This window comes from Giraffa tippelskirchi, chromosome 6, assembly GCF_054371585.1.
Source record: "Giraffa tippelskirchi isolate mGirTip1 chromosome 6, T2T-mGirTip1v1.2.pri, whole genome shotgun sequence".
Classification (NCBI taxonomy): Eukaryota; Metazoa; Chordata; class Mammalia; order Artiodactyla; family Giraffidae; genus Giraffa; species Giraffa tippelskirchi.
Window position 1 is genome coordinate 141,904,001 of NC_137280.1, and position 18,088 is coordinate 141,922,088.

Genomic DNA, 18,088 nt, shown 5'->3' on the forward strand with positions numbered 1-18,088 from the left:
GTGTTTTCGTTAGTCTGCCTTTGTGAGGAAAGGGACCAATATATGGCTGATCTTGCAGAAAAGTCTAATTTGGGTCAACTCTATGATATGAGAGGGTCACATGGAAATAATGAGAGTGTGGTTTCTTGGTGTTTGGGGAGACTAGACTAGCAGCATGAATTTTTTTTCCTAGGTGCTAATGTGAATTAATTACTCCTTTTATTCTCTCTCTTTTTTTTTTTAATTGGATGCTTACTCTTTCCTAGGTACTCTAAGGAAGTACAGAATTTAAAGACTGTCAGGAAACAACAATTGGGAGAAAAGATGAAATGTCTGCAGATGAGGTAATTCAGTGATAATTTGTAGCTCTGACCAGGGTTAAAATGGGTCACAATTACAACATTAGCAGTTTAGTGAAGGGGAGTTCACTATGGGCTATAGTGTGGAAGTATAGAACTTGAACTTGAAGAAGAACAATATCTATATTATTTAATAGATCCTATAATAGAACTTATTACATGACAAACACTCTTCTTAGTAATTTATAAATATTGATTCATTTAATTCTCATGACAAGCTTATATAAAGTAGATTACTTTATAGGTGAGGAAATCAAGGTAGGCAGAGCTAAAGTAACTTGCCAAAAATAGAGGTGGAATTTGAATCCAGGCAGCCTAGTGTCCAAGTTGTTAGTCACTACGCTTACCACCAATGCCACATGAGCGAGCCTTCTTGGAAGTATATCCTCTAGCCTTGATCAGGCCAGCAGGTGACTGTTGCAGTTATTCAGCTGCTAAGTCATGTCTGATTCTTTGAGACTCCATGAACTAGTATGCTAGACTTCCCTGTCCTTCACTATCTCCCGGAGTTTGCTCACACTCATGTCCATTTAGTCGGTAATGCCATCTAACCATCTGGTCCTTTGTTTCTTCCTTCTCCTCCCACCATCAATCTTTCACAGCATCAGGGTCTTTTCCAACGAGTCAGTTCTTTGAATCAGTTGGCCAAAGTATTGGAGCTTCAACTTCAGCACCAGTCCTTCTAATGAACATTCAGGGTTGATTTCCTTTAGGATTGACTGGTTTGATATCCTTGCTATCCAAAGAACTCTCGTGAGTCTTCTCCAGCAACAGAATTCGAAAGCAGGACTGTAGCCCTGGGTGACAACTTGACTGCAATCTCAGTTTAATTGCTAAGCTTCTCCTGGCTACCTGACCCACAGAAACTGGAAGATAATACTCATTTGTTGTTTTAAGCTTCCAAGTTTCAGAGTAACTTGCTATATAGCAATAAATAACCAATACAGCCCTCAGTGTATGTTGAGGAGTACAGACTTTATCTTAGTACAGACTTTATCTTAGCCCTATGCCTAATGCAGAGTACCTGATTGATAACTTTGAAGTTGCTCAGTCATGTCTGACTCTTTGCGACCCCATGGACTATACAGTCCATGAATTTCTCCAGACCAGAATACTGGAGTGGGTAGCCTTTTCCTTCTCCAGGGGATCTTCCCAACTCAGGGATCGAACCCAGGTCTCCTGCATTGCATGCAGATTCTTTACCGGCTGAGCCACAAGGGAAGCCCAAGGGAGCCACAAGGGAAGATTGATAACTGGGTCTTAAAGTGAATTATAGACTCTCCAGGTGGCTGCCAATGCAGGAGATGAAACAGATACAAGTTCAGTCTCTGGGTGGGGAAGATCTCCTGGAATAGGAAATGGCAACCCATTCCAGTATTCTTGCCTGGAAAATTTCATGAACTAGAGGAGCCTGGCGTGCTGCAGTCCATGGGGTCACAAAGAGTTGGACACAACTGAGCGACTGAGCACGCAAAATGAATCATAGATGATAGGGAACCACTGGAGATTTTGGAGTAGGTAAACAACATGATGACAATCTTTTAGAAAAATTAAATGGGAAAGATGAATTAGGGGTGGAGGACATTTGTGTTAGGGAAACAATTCAGGCTGTTGAAATAGCTAACGCATGTCATGGTTTGGCCCCAGCTTGGGTTTAGGGCAAAGAGGAGGAACAAAGCAAATATAAGTTTCCTGAGAACTGGTCCCTTATTTGTCTTTATCACTAGCGTCTGAGAGCCTTGCACAGTACCTGACACATAATAGGCACTCGGTAACATTTATTGAAGGAGTATTGAACACATGAGTTTGTAGGTAAGTGAATTTGAAAGATAGAAATGGGGTGCCCCAGAAACTTTGTTTCCACTTTTCTTTAGAAAGGAAAACTCTCCAAAGATTCTATAGGTAATGTCTAGAGTAGATCTCAGTGACCTCAAACTCCATTTTCTATTTCTGTGATCCTGATTAGGGCCAGCCTGTTTTCAAAGCCCATTCCCATTCTGAAGTTGATTTTAAAACATTCCTTTTCTTTTCACATCATTCATGCCACAAACATTTATTGGGCATCTATAATATGCTTGGCATCGTGATGGGCCCTGGGGGGAGAGGATGAGTGAAGGCTGGTCCTGTGGTGCTTCAGTATTTCTTTCTCTGCTTTCATCTCTAGTCATCTCAGAAGTTTATTTTTGAAATAAAGATTCATTTTCTTAGTGGAATTCTTAAGTGGGGAGTGATGAGATGAATTCGGGCTTTTAGGAACTGCTTTTAGAACTTGTGGATGACTTCTACTGTTTGCTGCTCACCCTTGCTGATATGCCCTATTAATATTCAAAAGCTGTCACTTTATTTTATCTTTGTTCTTTTGTAGACTAGACTGCTGGCTGGGAGAACCTGGTTTGTCTGGTTTAGTCTTGTCACACTGTGGAGCAGGACAAAAAGAGACATGGCCCAAGGTTGTTAGTTTAAAAAAGGAAGTTTCTGCATATTTCTCTTGGTATCACACTCTATTTAATTGACTTCTGTCCCTTTGCTTTGTTAATAAATTTCAACAATGTTAGGAGCAATCCCAGGCTATTGACAGTTGCTAGAGGACACATAGTCTGGGATGTAAGGCTGAGGAAAAGGTCTAGAGATGGCACTTGTATATTAAGGGCATTGTCCTTTTAAACACCAGTGACTGTCGGCAAGCTGTGTTAAAAGGATTTTGATGTGTACTTGGACACGTTATGGGAGTGATGACTGCCCAGGGGCTTGGAATGGGCAGCTATGTTTGGAGTAACTGCTAGAAGGCTTAGATGTTCAGGGTAAGAAACCAGATGAGCAGAAGTGAAGAAAACGTATATTTCCCTGACTAATCTTTTCTCCACCTCTTCATCATCTTCTCTTTCATCATTGCCTTCTTGCTCCCCTCTCCTACTTAACCTGCTGCTTCTCCTCATGCTCTATTGTTTCTCCTTTCCTTTCTCCTCTGCCTCCATATACCTCTCTTTCAGGTGATTTAAAGGGTACCTCTGCACACGCACCCTGGCTGCACACATGTGACATAACTAAGGCTCTTTTCAGCTTGTCTGGATACAGTTCAGAACTCCCTAGTGGTTAGGGTGATGGAGGTCAATGGCTTTACAAACCCCCAGACTCCATTGTACCTCTGATCCTTTTGGTCTTCTTGATATGCTGGCAGAGGCACTAAAGAGGCCAAAAGATCTGCAAGGTCACAGCCCAATCCATGGCCAAGAAGGAGCTCTCAACCTGAGGAGGATGTACATACATGTGACCCTCTGCTTCCCTTCTCCACACTGTGCCCAGACAGACATCTCTCCCCAGAGCACTCTCTCTGATTCTTCTCATCAAAATTAAATTCACTTAACATTTTAAATGAAAAAAAAAATCTGAGAATATTCACACAGTTGAGTCTAAAGGACTCAAAGAACTGGGATTCATTTACATTTGCTTTCCATTTAAGTCAGTGCGGGCACTCTCAAAGCTGCTTCCTCTAGCAGACTCAACTATTATCATAATGCTTCCCTTTTCTCCCTGATCCCCATTTCATACTCACATTTTATTCTTAAATATTTAGTTTTCTTTTATTCAATCTTTTAGGTTACTATATTGATACAGAAGTGGGGTGGGGGGAGACGGTATTTTTCTCATCCCAGTCATATTCATCTGTCTGCCTAAAATTTTTTTTCCTGTTTTTTCTTTTCTTTCTTTTTGTCATTTACTACCATTTTGGCTGGCGGGTATAGAGTTTGTTTTTTTTTTTTTTAACCTCTAAGCACACAAAATGTCTTTAGACTTGCATGTTAGACAGGAGACTGATAGCATAATGATGATGGAATGTTAAATGCTATCTATGTAAATCAGCTCCATCAATGGGTACAAGATTCAGCTACTTTAGGCCTTTTTTTTTAACATACATTTTCATTTTTTTAAAGAAGAATAATATTGGATTGTTATTAACCTACTTTAGAAGAATCTTTGCATTACTAGACACATTACTATTTTGCATAAAGCCACATTAAATTTTGGTATGATGTACAACATTATTTCTCCTAAATGCTGCTTTTACCGTCCAAGTAGTTTCTTTTGTATTTTTGGCAGAAAATTGGTTTCTGATAGCCAGATACCGAAGAAATAAAGATCTTCACATACTCTCTTCAGGCAGAGGAAAGGAGATTATATTTTCTCCACTTATTTGAAGTCTGGATAGATTCTACAAGTGATTATGCTTTGTGGTGATTGGTGAAACCTCCAGTTCATCTTTGAGTTCTAGAACAAAGCTGTGAGAGCCAGGCTTGTAAATAGGTTTGGATTTGACAAAGGGCTTCAGAGTGGTTACCAATCTTGGTTGCAAGTGTTAGGATCAATTCAAACCTGGTTGTAAACTTGTGTACACAAGGGTGCCAGGGGCTTCAAGGGTAGCCTGGAAGCAGGACTCTAAGCAAAGCCACTGGGTTTCTGTCTTCTCTCCTTTGTCTCTTATTTCTCCTTCACCCCTTCCCATCTCTCTTCCAATCTGCCTTTCCCTGTATCTTTCTCTCTCATCCCCATTTTTACTTCCCTCTCTCCTTCATTTCTCTCCCTCCTCCACCCCTCTTCCCAACTTTCTCTTTCCCCTCACCACTCTATTATCTCATCTCTCTCTCCCCCATTTTCCCTCTCCCATATCTCTCCATTTTCTCTCTTCATCTTTCTCTCACCCCATTTCTACACGCCTTTGCACCATGTTCTGTCTCCAATTTTTGTCTTTCATCTCTCTCCCCCCATCTTTCTCTGTTCTTCCGTCTCTCTTCCCTCATCATTCTCCCCAACCTCTCTCCCATCTTTCTTTATCTCTTGTCAACTCATTTCCCTCTGTGCCATCTCTCTCTCTCCTCCATATTCATCCCATTTATGACCTCTTTGTTCAGACTGTGTCATGGCTTCCTCCACATAGTGGGGGAAGTGGCATAGGTGGCTCCGGTTTTACATAGTCCCAGCTTGGTGATGCCAGAGGAAAATGAATACTTTAGACTCCAGTTTTATATAAATATCAGAGAAGGTTTTCATTGACCTGGTTTGGGTTACATGCCCACTTCTTGGGATTAATTCACTTATGCCAACAAAATGAAAAAACTGCCTTACCTGCTTGGATCGAATGCTTATCCCTGTGGCCAGTGGTGATGGGGATGGAGGCAAGGTATTAGGCTTGGCACCTTCATCACAATTGGTTAGAGTAAGAAAGAAGTCTTCCATTAAGAAAACAGGAGTGTTATTAACAGAAGAGACAGGAAATAGAGCAGAAATAGCATATGTCTACCACAGCCACCAAGGTGGGCCTGGAAAGCAGAGAACAGTCCTCCCATTCACTGTCTTGTTCTGACCAGACAGTATACATCAGAAGTGGGTAGGAGGAGTACATTCCTTACTAGTGGATATAGCTGGTCTTTTCTCTTTTGATCTTAGGGATCCTTCTAGTCGGTTGAAAACGACCTATTTTTGAATCCCTTCAGTGACCTGTCCTCCTAGTCACTAATATCTTGCACATCCCAGCTTGTTGTGAAGGGATGCCCCAGGTGAGCCAAAACAGCTATGCATCTGCCACTCGGTCTCTTTCCCTAGGCTGCTTCTCATTCTAACTGTACCAACTCCACCCAGTTCCTTAGGGTTTCTTAACTCCCTTCAGCAGACGTGGGCTAAATACTCTTGACTCATGATTCAACTTGAACTGGGTAGGTACATTTTAAAAAAGAAAGCAAGAAAGAGGGATACCAATCACGAGAAGGAAGAAATAATATAGTTTGGGGACATTCAGTATTACAACAGGAAATTTGGGAAACTGGGCGGTGGAGGGGCATATTCTCCCTCACAGTGCATTTTGAGTTGATTTTCAGAGACAGAGATGGGCTCTACAATAAGGGCTGAGTATTACCAAGCAAGGACTTGCTGCCCTACGAGCAGAGAAGCCAGTACTATGGCAGTGGCTTTCAAGAAAAGAGCTTTACTGTGAGATTGACAGGCAAAGGAGGCATGAGGCAAAGCTCTCAAATTTGTCTCCCTGATACAGGGTTAAGGTGAAATTTAAAGGGCTAGAGGAATTTCAAATGTGGAAGCTGATTGGCTAGTCTTAGAATTAGTCCATATAGGCTACTAGTCCTGGTGGAAGCCAGGTTTTCCTAATTGAAAATTTTCTTGCTTGGTAAAGAGCTCCAGTGGCAACATTTTTACTCTTTTGAGTTTTGTAGACTGAAGATTCTTGATTCCAGGGTCATTTTGGAGATGTGGGTTCCTGTTTTGCACATGTCTAGTGCTGTGTCTTTGTAAAGTAACTTTAGATCTGATTAATCAACAGCTTGTTTCATGCAGCAAAACCCCTTTCAGCTGGTGCTGTTCCAATTAATTGACAACCTATTTAAGGAGGCAAAACTGGTTCAAACCGGTGCACTTTCAAGAAAGAACAGAAAAGGGATGCAGAGCTGCTGCTGACTCTCCACTTGGCTTTTTTTCGTCCTACCTTGGAGGTGAATGTCCTTTACTAGGTACAGACATGCCAGGATTTGGGAGCTGGGGGTGGGGAGTGGGGAGTGGGGAGAATGATAAACACAACTTTAATTGGGTTGGAAAGCATTTGTGTGGATTAATTTGCTTCAAAATGCCTGAAGAGAGCCAACCCGAAGATGAGTTGAAACAATTTTAATTTCTCCCTAATAAATAGAGCCAGGGGTGTAGACAGATACATGTCAGCAGAGAAACCAACCTTCATGGGTCCTTCTCAAGAGGCTTATGAGGAGGTTGTGGTGCAGGAGGAGAAACTGGGCTCAGAGGTGGTGCTGAGAGCTCCATTTCCTCCTCCAGGCTGTTATAGTAGTTTCTGGCCGAGCCTGTGGCTCTTGCTGCCTATTTTGGATTTGGCTGAGACTCCTCCGGGCAGGCTTTGTGCCGCCTCTGCCTGTTTGTGTAAGAATGTGACACATGGACCCAGCAGTCAGCCAGGTGCCAACCATGTAATCCGACACCATATGTTCCCAAGTCAGGAGAGTATAGAGCAGAGTTTCTTGTTTTTTGTTTTTTACTTTTGCAAGTAGGTTAATTACATTCATCTGTATTTTAAGCTTTAAGGGTCACAGTTTGAAATTATTCCTGACATACTTAGGTGGCCATTTATGACCAAATTACTAAATGTGAACTGTTGCATCTCAAAGATGGTGCAAAGAGCATATTCTCAGAATGAGACCACAGCTCAAAAAAATGTTCTCTTAGTAAGACTGTTGTTCATTGGCAGTACTTATAAAAACTGATTTAAAGTGTTGTTTTGAGGCGAAATCAGTGTCACTCATCTTTTAGGCATCCTTCTTTGACCAGATGTTAGTTTGTTTGTGATATTTAACCAGTTTTCCAGGGGATATTGGTGGATGGAGCCAGCTGTGTCTTTTTCTCTGCTGCTCTTTGTTCTTAAAGTTTAAGTATAAAAGCTAAACTTTGAAAATGAAGTTTATATAATTCAGGTTATTTAACCAATACCAGTCCATCCTGAAGGAAATCAGTCCTGAATATTCATTGGAAGGACTGAAGCTGAAACTCCAATACTTTGGCCACCTGATGCGAAGAACTGACTCATTTGAAAAGACACTGATGCTGGGAAAGATTGAAGGCGGGAGGAGAAGGGGACAACAGAGGATGAGACGGTTGGATGGCATCACTGACTCAATGGACATGAGTTTGAGTAAACTCCGGGAGTTGGCGATGGACAGGGAGGACTGTTGTGCTGCACTCCATGGGGTCGCAAATAGTTGAACACGACTGAGCAACTGGACTGAATTGAACTAATACACGCTAATGACATAGCTAATATTTGTTGAGAGTTCTATCAGTGCCAAAAAGTTGCTGAGATATTTGCATGCAGCGTCTTAATCTTTGAACAACTTATGTGGCAGGGACTCTTTTATTCTTGTCTTAATGTTAACAAGCGGCATATGTCTGTTATCTTGCATTGGTCCCTCCAGGTGTGTACCTTACTCTTTCACTCTTTTCTGTGCCTAGGAGGCTGACAGATACAATCACATCCACCACTCCTTCCCCTGCCCTCTGGTTTACTTTCGGATTTGGCCAGTCAAGATCCCTGATGAGACAATTAAAGGGATGACTAAGTCTAAAACAGTTTTAGAAACCCAGTCTCTTTATCTGAGTACACTACTAAGCATCTCTGCTCCTCAAATTTTTGTCTATGAAATAGAGATGATTCTGCCTTTTTCTTGGGTGGTGGTGAAGAGGATTAAATTAGATGATGCAGATAAAAAATACCTATGTAGATTTCTCCATTCTAAAGGTCTGTTGTTGTCTGTTTCATTTTGTACCCTAGTAGTCTATGAAAGTGATACTTTGTAATCACAGTTTGTTCTCTAACGTGGCAGGGGCAGGAGGCAGAGTCCCATATCCTGCGCAGACACTCTGGACCCACCTGGGAGTCGCCTGCACGCAGTTCATCGACTGCCACAGCTACTTTTGTCTGCCTGAGTCAGGGTGCTTTGTCCTCAAGCAATCAGGAATGCCAGTGTTTCCTCTGGCTCCTGGACTGATTATTTTTAAATTCACATTCTTATAAATTTCACAAAAATTTGAATTTTGTTAAACGCTTTCCCAGTGTACATGGTGTGTATGATCTCCTTTGATTTATTAGTACAGTGAATTATATTAATAAATCTCCTTAGATTGAGCACTCCCTGCACGGCTGGAACATTATTCTAATTGGCTAATTGATTGTTTGCTAATATTATATTTATTTTTGCTTCCATGTTTATAAGTGAAATTAGTCTTTAGTTTTTTGGTACAATCTTTACCAGATTCAGGTATCAATGTTAAACTTACTAAAGGGAATTGGGAAGGTTTCCATCTTTTTCTATTCTCTGAAACAGGTTGGGTAGCCCTGGGATTGTATCTTCTTTGAAGGTCTGGTTTCTGCGTGAAATCCTTCAGGCCTGACGCTTTGTTGTTTTGTGGTAGGTCTTTGATAACTTACTTTTTCTCTTGTAGGAAATTGATATGTTCAAACGTTGGTCTACTGGAATCAGTTTGGTGAGTGGTATTAAAATTATTCATTTATTTAGGTTTTCAAATTTATTACACAGAATTATATAAAGTATTTTCTAATGGTGTATTTCAGTTTTCCGTTTACCTTTTCTTATTTTGGATGTTTGTGCTTTCTCCTCCCTCCTTTTTTTTTTTTTTTTAATTAAGCTAGTGGTTTGTCTACTTTGTTGATTTCTTCAAAGACCAGATTTTTTATTTGTTTATTGATTTTACTTTTTCCTCTGTTTTAAAGCATTAGATTTTACTATTTACTTCCTTCCTTCTGTTTGTATATTTTTTCTTTTAGGAAGAACAATTTCAAGTTACAATAGCTTTATGATACATAAGACAAATCATTCCTCATTAATATTTTTCCCCAGATTTTTCTGGGATGTTTTCATTTGTTTGTGAATAGTCTCCCAGAAGTGACTTTTATAATTATTGGTCAAATTTTACTGGGATTACACTGATTATTTTTAGATTTTTGGAGGAGAATGGGTATTTCTATAATATTGAATCTTCTTATCCAGGAACAAGTTATGTCTCTTCATTATTTATTTGTACCTCTCAGTAATTTTATTTTTTATATATGTTACACTAAATTTTTGTTAAATTTATTTAAAATTTTAGGCTTAATTATTTTTTACTTGTGTGAATAGAATTTTTTCCTTCTATAATCTGTAAGTTGTAAGAGTAGTATTGATTTTTGTGTATTTGTAACTGCCCATTTCATTAATGCTTTTTTGTTTCTACTTTTTTGTTCTTCTGTGTTTCCAAGGTGTATAATCATATCATATGCAAGTAATCATAACTGCAAGTTCATTTTCCAATAGTTGTATCACTTGTTATTGATTTTTATATGCACTAACTGGTACTTTCAGAACAGTGTTAAATAACAAATGTAAATTAACAACCTCAAGTCATATTGTTGACTTTAGTGAGGATGCTTCTAGTGTTTCAATAGCATAATTCTTAATTTTGAGGGAGGATACATGTGTCCTTTTTCAAAAAGTAAGTTTTTTATTTTAAGCAAGAGATATAATTGAATATTAAAAACTTTTGATGGTTTTCTTGCTAATAATATTTTTCTCCTTTGACCTATTTATATGGTGAATTTCATTAATGGATTTTCTAAGATTGAAATACTTTTGAATTCCTGGAATGAATCAATTTGCATAATGTACTGCTGGATTCTCATTGTTAAGATTTTTATGGTTTTTCACGCTACTATTTTTAAAGTTAGGTTGGTTTTATCTTTTATCAAAAATTTAGTTCTTAATAGTTTCCAAGTAGGCTATCATGTGGCTATACCACAAATTAATGCCATGTATTGTTCCTTTATAGAGCCATTGATTTGTCATTTCCATTTTTCAACATTGTGAGTAACAATGAATATGCTTGTCCACCCTTTTTCCTTGTTTCTCAGCTTATTTACCACTTCTTAAGAGAGCCCCTTCTTGACCCTCTGACTACACTAAATCCTCTAATTACATGGAATTGTCTTATCTTCCCAGTGCTTTGTTAGGCCTGTAATTTACATTGACTGTGTGTAGTTACTGTCATCTTATTCTCTACTATTCAGTAAATGGCATGAAGTCATGGACCATGTCTGATATTACACATTACTGCATCCTTCCAGTAGCTCACTGCTGAGTTCAATAAGTACTTTCTGAATAATGATTATCATCTATGTACATATATTTGCTTTTAAGGAGGGTAGGCCTGTTATATAAAAAGAAATTTAAATTTTTCTGTGTACATTGAGATAACAAATTCATTGATTGGAACTGGAGGTGAACTAAATTGTTTTCATAAGAGAGGAGAGAGGAATTTGGGATGGTGGAGAAGGGGCAGGTGAATGGAAAGGTTGGACTCTATGAGACACAGGCCCTACAGCTAGTGGTGAAGGAAGTAAGGAGCTTCAGAGAAGGGATTTTTAGTTACAGTAGAATCCTGTTCAACTCAAGTGCTAAGTCTTGATAGATTCTTAGGAAAATCATTTTTGTGAAGCTAAGACAGAGTTATTCAACAAAGATGTCATCTGAGTTTCACCAAGAAGGTAAATTAAGTTTAAAAAGGGCAACGGTAAAGTCCTGCATGTAGATTAAAAAATATATCTGTTGCCTGAAGGTGTAGAGGTTTGGAGGAGACCTTACTTTGATAGCTTTCTCTTTAAAGATATGGGCAGTTACCACAGTACAACATACGACAATTTGTGTGATTGGTATTAAAACAGTGAACACAGGAGTTAATAGGAGGACAACATCCTGTCCAAGGTAGACCATAGTTCCACTTCACCCTATTGGTCAGGATACATTTAAAGTATTCGTTTCAGTTTTTTTAACCTGAATCATTGGCAAACTTGATAGCACCCAGCGTGCTACCTAGTAGGGAAGAGTTGGGAAAGCCATGGCCTAAAATCATGTTTGAGGGGAAGAGAAACAGTTTAGTCTTAAAAAGAGGAAACTTTCAGGCCACTTGATAACTGTCCTCAAATCTGTTGAAGGACTGCTGTGTTGAAAAGGGTTAGATCCTGTTCTGTGGGCTGTAGAAGACAGTATTTGGAACAGCAGCATATATTATGGGGCCTAAGATAGACTCAGTACAAAAACTTTATGATTAAATTAGAATGTGCTACTGTTGGAAGTGGGAGCTTTCTGGCCTTGAGTATTCTAGCAGAGGCTGTATGACCATCTATAGAGGAGACTTCTGCATTGAGTGGGTCAGGCTATATGACTTCTTCAGTCTTTTCCTATGGAGAATCTATGAAAAAGACCGGCTGCCTCATTGCTTTCACTCTTCATTGTTACTGGTTTAGTATCTGCTTTACTCTTCAGGCTGTAAGCTCTGTGAGGAAGGAGGACCATGTCGATTTTGTTCACATTGAAGTAGGAGGGGCTCGCATAGAGCTTTGTGGTCAGTAATTACTTGGTGAAGTGAAACGAACGGTTGTCACACAGGATAAACAAGGCCGATGGAGCAGTTTAGCCAGTGGAGTAGAGGAAATTAATTAAGGGGACTGGGTTCAGTTGATTTTTGTCTCTACTTTGGCCCCATCCTTAATATGTCAAGTAGTGAGCCAATAGGAGACCTGGTATTACTGCCAACTTTATCTTTTAAAGGTAGACTTCCATTTCTCCACTCATGAGATAATAGGGAAACCGTATGGCAGAGTGCTTAAGAGCACAGTTCCTGGAGTCAGACTCCCTTGTATTACTTTCACAGGATTATTGTGAGAATTGAATTTGTGTGTTTGTATGTATGTGTATGTGAGCTGTTATTATAAATTGGCATAAATTCTTTTTTAAAACTTAAACATTTGGAAAAGACAGGACACATGGTAGGGCTTTGAATAATGTGCATAAAGATGAATTCTCTCTTTATATACAGAAGCTTATGAAGAAGCCTTCTAAAAGTTGTACGTACACTAGAGAGAGAGAAGGCTGAATTTGAATCCCAGTTTTGCCATAAGGCATTCTCCTCTCTGGAATATCAGTAACATGGAGCTGAAAATACCAGTATTGACTACCTTGAGAGTGAAGTGAGCTGAACTATGTGGTAGAATTTTGATAACTGTAGATTAAAATGCATAACTTGAGTTCTATTGCTGCTTATGTCTTTATCACCAGCACTGCTCTCCCCACCACACACACTGTAGTGGGCCCCTGGCTCAGCTGCTAGTTTTCAGGATTCTTCTCTTCTACCAGCTTTAGCTTCTTTCCTTCTTATCATCCCTTCCTGGGAGGAGGAAGGGAGGGAGTACTTCCTCTTTGCTTTTAGAGCTATCAGGATGCTCAGGTTTAAGGGCTTAGATTAGAAAGAAAAATGGCTGTTTTGATTTCCACCCTGTTCTTCTATGCCATTTCTTTCTTGGTCCCTCTCAAAATTTTCCCAGCTCTCCTGTGGCATAAAGTGAGTCAGAATAGCAAATGAAACATGCAGAAGACATAAATTCCAGGCATAAAATATATATCAAATATACATCTATCAATTGGCTTTATGCTATCTGAGCTGCCCCCAGGGTGTCAGTGGATCAGGTGAATGGATTTCTGCCACTGTGGGTAATTCCATAAGGTAATAGGGCCAGCCTTAATGCAGTGGAGAGGCAATATTCTCCCAGTTATAGATCAAGGTTTAAAAGGGGAATTTGTATATTTTGATTTTGTGAGTCAATGAAGTTGAGTCCCCAAGGCACTCTCGGAGCTCAGGCTTTCTGAGGCTGTGGAGAGGAATTGACTAAAAGCCAGGAATGCAGCCTGAAGGGGATGAATCCACCCTCGGCTCCAAAGGCCTGGTCCAGAAAGATTCAGTCTTAGGACCCCTGAAGAAGCTCAAGAGTAAAGATAATTATTGTATAAATATTGTTTTATTTTTTCATTTACTTGACCAAGTTAACTATTATACCAAATAGTGAATTTGTCAATCAAATGGAGAAAAAATTCAAGCTATTTGATTGACTGACAACACCTAACCAGAAAGGTTCATCAGTGAGCTTTAATTGTGATGTTACACCTCTGTGATGATGCAGTAAGAGGGAAGACTTGGAGATGGAGAAACACAAGGAACACTTATTAAGATGACATTTTATTTTACAGGTACTGTGCTTAGCATTTCCATGCACTGACTAATGCTTTCTATAACCCTATGATTTAGGAACTATGGTTATCGTTCACATTTTATGGTTGAGGAAATCAAGGCATTGAGAAGTTAAGCAACTTGCTCAAGGACCACCTAGTTAGTGGTGGAGCAGGGATCTGAATCCATTCTTAACCACTACACATACTGCCCCAAAGAGAGAAGCTCTTTCCAATTTGGGGAATGGTTTTGTAGGCTCCCAGAAATCTGAGAACTTAGATTCAGAAAAATTTGATCAGAAATGAGAATATTAGAAATGTACCTGGAAGTAAGTTAATATTCCTGAATATACCAGTGTGCTTAAGAATGGTTTCTACAGCTCCACACAACTAGTGGGAGGTAGGGAGAAGCCTACTCCAACCTTTCTTTAGATAAAATCTGTTAGCAAATTCCACATTTGGACCTGAGCCTTAGCAGAGTTGTTAGAGATCTGATGACTTGGCTGAGATTTAAAAGATTTTGAGATTCCAAAAATAGGGCTCTCAAGAAGGATGCAGACTTTGATTATTGAAATACAGCTGTGCTAAACATTTCCGATTATTGGGGAGTCCCAAGTCTAGTACATGTCATGCATATGGTAGTAAGCAGGATACTGCAGATCAATATCTAATATCCGACCTCCTCTTCCCAACAGAACTCAATTCTATTCATGCAGTCACCCTGCCCTATGTGGCCAGTTAAACACAGCTGATCCCAATTCCAGATCCCAAGGGTAGGCCTGATTAGGTTTAGCAATCCAATTTTTCTATCCTGGGATTGGTTCAACAGTGGGCATATGATCTGATACTGGCCAATTAGAATTGAGAGGATGTCGAGGGAGGAAGAGAAGTTAGGCATCTGCGTCAGTTTTCTTCTATTTTAAGGGAAATTCTCAGAAAGAGATTATCTTTTTCTTTCCTTTGGAAGTAGCTATGTTTGTGTTGTGATAACTATGCATATCTCACAGTGTTTTATAACTTTCGCAAAGACCCAACTAAAATCAGCTTAAAGAATACATGTTTATTTTATGACCATTCACGTAAGAGTTTCGGAGGTAGGATGGTTCCAGGGTTGGTTAATCCCAGGGGTGCGAGGTTCCTTGCATCGTTCTCTACTGTGTGTTGGTAGCTTTCTTTGTGCTGACAAGATGATAGTAGCAGCTCCAGGAATCCTCACACAGGAGAGGCAAGAGTGTCCAGAGGCAGGAAAGGCAGCAAGTTCCTGACTTGTGTGGAAAACATTCCTAGAAGGGCCAAAGCTGACTTCCTCTTATGTTGCCAAGAATTGTTGCATGTACATTCTTCAAACAGTTGTGGGTGGATGAAAGAAATGACCATAATTGGCTTAGATAATTAACATCTAAACTTAGGAAGATGAAATATACTATTTGATGCTTGAATAAAACTGGGCTTCTATTGGAGAGAAAGAAGTGGGAGAGAGTATGACTGTTGGATAGATAACCAATAGGGTTGGCCACATCCTACAACAACAGTTGTCAGACTACCAGTTTGAGTGAAGCCAGCATCAAGGATGACAAGGTGGACAGATGCAAGTATCTGGGTCCTTAATGACATAATGAGCCGCTGAATCAAACCAAATGAGAAACCTGCACAGCTTCCTGTGGACTTCTGTTATGTGCCATAAGTTCCCTTATTATTAAAGCTGTTTGAGTTTTCTATAATTTGCAACTGAGATCACTAAACACAGTTACAAGGTGCTTAATATACACTTGGTGAATAAATGAATGAACAGATGAATAAATTTGAGGTTTATGTACTAAGGATGAAAGTCTCTTATTGTATCTAACTTGAGGATGGGCAAATTTTTAAAAAGCAGGCAGGGGTAAGTCAGATTTTGATATACTAAAAATACATAGTAAGTTCTTTCAAAAAGACATATTTGTAAAATTGTTCCTTTTTTAAAAAAATTAGAGCATATCTGTGGTTATTATTGTTAACAGAAAATTACTGAAAACAACTGGCTCTCTTCTAGATGAGTACAAAGTGGAGATGAAGTAGGTATACTATGGAAGTATTTAATAAACCATTTATCAAATATTTTGGGGGTGCTTACGATGTGCCATTGTGGTTGGCCTCAGGGATACAAAAGTGAGCAAGACCAATGTGATCTTACTTTCAAAAATTTGGAGTTTGATAATTATTTCTTCTATATTTCAGGGATCTAAACTAAAATATCCCCAACAGATCCTAAACTAGTAGAGAAGTATTACTGTTGATTTGTTTTACTAAAAATTAGGCTAATTGAATATGTAATATTTGGTGGTTGTACAGCATTCATGTAGAGTATATACATGTATATAATAAAATAAATATTAATAAATACCTGCCATTAATGCCTTACTCTGTGCTATGCATGGTTGGTTCTAAATGTACTTCTCATAATGATCATGTGAGGTAGATGCTATCAGCAATCTCATTTTCTAGATGAGAAACCTGAAGCAGAGAACAGTTAAATATTTTATTAAGGTTACACACCTAGCAAGTTGCTCAGTTTGGTTTTCTACCCTGCTAAACTTTTTCCAGAACTTATTCTCATAACCACTCCTATATGGGCATTGTATTTTATTTCCAATTGTATAGATTAGAATCTGAGTTTCAGACAGTGAAAATGACTCACCCTGTCCATAGTGGAAGGGAATCTGTGCTGGTCTCAGAGGTTTTTTGAGTAGTACATGAAACAATATGTAAGAAGTACATAAACCCAGTGCCTGGTATATAAGAGGCCTTCAAAAAATGGAGGGCTTTAAATAAATTTAGGGTTCAGTTTTCTGGTCTTATTCTAGGAATTGTCAGAAATCTCTGAATTTCCAAAACCCACAGCATTTCTTTACCGTATCGATTTTTTCTAAACCCCTTTGACTTATAGGAGGACCCTACTTGATTTGCAAGTGTTGCGGGAGGAAATGATGGAATGTGACTCCGACTCCTGAATGTAAGTCGGAAGGACGGTCTCCTCTAATTGCCTCATTTCCCTCTTCTGAGGATGTCCAAGGTTAGCACAAGAAATCCATGGGCATTGAATTCTCCATCAATTTTCAAAAGGTTACTTATTGTAGAACTTCAGGATTGGAAGGGACCCTGAAGGACTTGTAGTTTTAATCCTATATTTGAAACAATACCTCCTTCTTTGGAATCCCACCAAGAGATACTTTCTGAAATTTGGATCTGGGCCTGGGGTATTCATGCAGATGTTTATCACTCTTCCATCACACAGAGAAAAAGTTAACTTGTTTTTTAAAAATTAATTTTGGTTGAACTACCATCTGTTATAGGAAAGGACAGTAAATCATATAGCTCTATTTATTATCCCCAAATGAGGCAACAGAAAAGGTTATGAATTTTCACAAAGTGAACTTACTGTGTAACCAGCACTCAGAGGCCTCCTTCATGCCTTTTCCCACATACTAAGCCTTCAAAGGCAATCATTGTTGTAACTTCTGATGCCACAAATCAGTTTTGCCTATTTTTGAACTTAGTATAAATAGAATCATGCAGCATGTAGTTCCTCGTGTCTGGTTTCATTCTATCAGCATAGTGGTGTGAAATTTATCCATGTTGTTGCGTGAGGCTGTAGTTTGTTCATCCTCACTGTTGTGCAGTTTTTCATTGTATGACCAGACCGTGACTTATTTATTCATTTTCTGTTGATGAATAGTCGACTGTTTCTAGTTTAGGCTATTAATTACAGTGCTTCTGTGAACATTCCTGTACATGTCTTTTGAACATCTGTTCACATTTCTGTTGGGTACATACCCAGGATTAGAATTGCTGGGTCATAGAAATGCGTGTTTTGTCTTTAGTCAATGCTGTCAAACAATTTTCCAGAGTGTTCTCCAGTCTAAAAAGATTCAGTTTAACTTTTTAAAGGATAGGATCCAGGGGGAACATAAGAAGCTCCATTATAAGAGATGCTACATCTGTACTCAGAATCAGAAGCATCTACTTAAAAATTCATTTGTTCAACATATATTGATTGAGCACCTACTATGTGCTACAGACTCTTAAGTTTTGGGGATCTAAGAGACTAAAAGAGAATTTAAACGTGTAATCCTACTGGTAACTATTTGCAACTGT

The 18,088-nt window shown here is 39.1% G+C and overlaps 1 protein-coding gene across 10 annotated transcripts in view; it reads left to right on the forward strand.

The window, feature by feature from the left end:
- LOC145510122 (uncharacterized) overlaps window positions 1-18,088 on the forward strand; it is an 838,825-nt gene that overhangs the window by 384,203 nt on the left and 436,534 nt on the right. For 4 of the 10 annotated variants that reach the window (XR_014056705.1, XR_014056704.1, XR_014056713.1 and 1 more), the window contains 4 exons: window positions 246-323; window positions 9,345-9,386; window positions 10,725-10,758; window positions 16,881-16,946. The gene's annotated coding sequence lies outside the window, so the exon portion shown is untranslated. Of the gene's footprint in view, window positions 1-245; window positions 324-6,680; window positions 6,836-8,729; window positions 8,964-9,344; window positions 9,387-10,724; window positions 10,759-16,880; window positions 16,947-18,088 lie in introns of those variants that run through there. The other 6 variants (XR_014056706.1, XR_014056723.1, XR_014056703.1 and 3 more) reach the window with 5 other exon arrangements.